Here is a 504-nt window from a genome sequence, read left to right on the forward strand (position 1 = left end):
GCCGCTTGGGACCTCTTGCCGCCGAGGCAACAGTTGTATTTGCATCCTCACTGTGTTTTCGTTTTTTAAAACAGATTAAACGTTGTCTTTTTTTTTTTTTTTTTGACAAATATTTAAAGAGACGTGCACAGTAATGGCTACTTAAATACATTTTTCTAGATGCATAACAAGGAATGTGATCGGTTTCAAGTATTTCATGGATGTGAAAATGTAACAGGGATTTAAAATACTTGCTATTAAAATTAATATTTAGAAAAGTAACGTTGCTGGCTGGCTAAATCTCAGATGAGGCCTTTATGAACGAAGAGCACAGATCAGATCTCCGGCGATAACCAGAAATGCTAACTGGGTTGGGGTGCGTTTTGGCTTGGGGTGGGTGTGGTGGTTTTTTTTTAGGCAACGCGGCATTATTTCAATTACTTCATGAATATTTTAAAATGGAATTAAAGCAGCATTGTGAACGTGCCCGTTCTCACCCCCACCACCCCTGGCCGGTGCCTGCGG

This window comes from Egretta garzetta, unplaced genomic scaffold, assembly GCF_000687185.1.
Source record: "Egretta garzetta isolate BGI_Z169 unplaced genomic scaffold, ASM68718v1 scaffold118, whole genome shotgun sequence".
Classification (NCBI taxonomy): domain Eukaryota; kingdom Metazoa; phylum Chordata; class Aves; order Pelecaniformes; family Ardeidae; genus Egretta; species Egretta garzetta.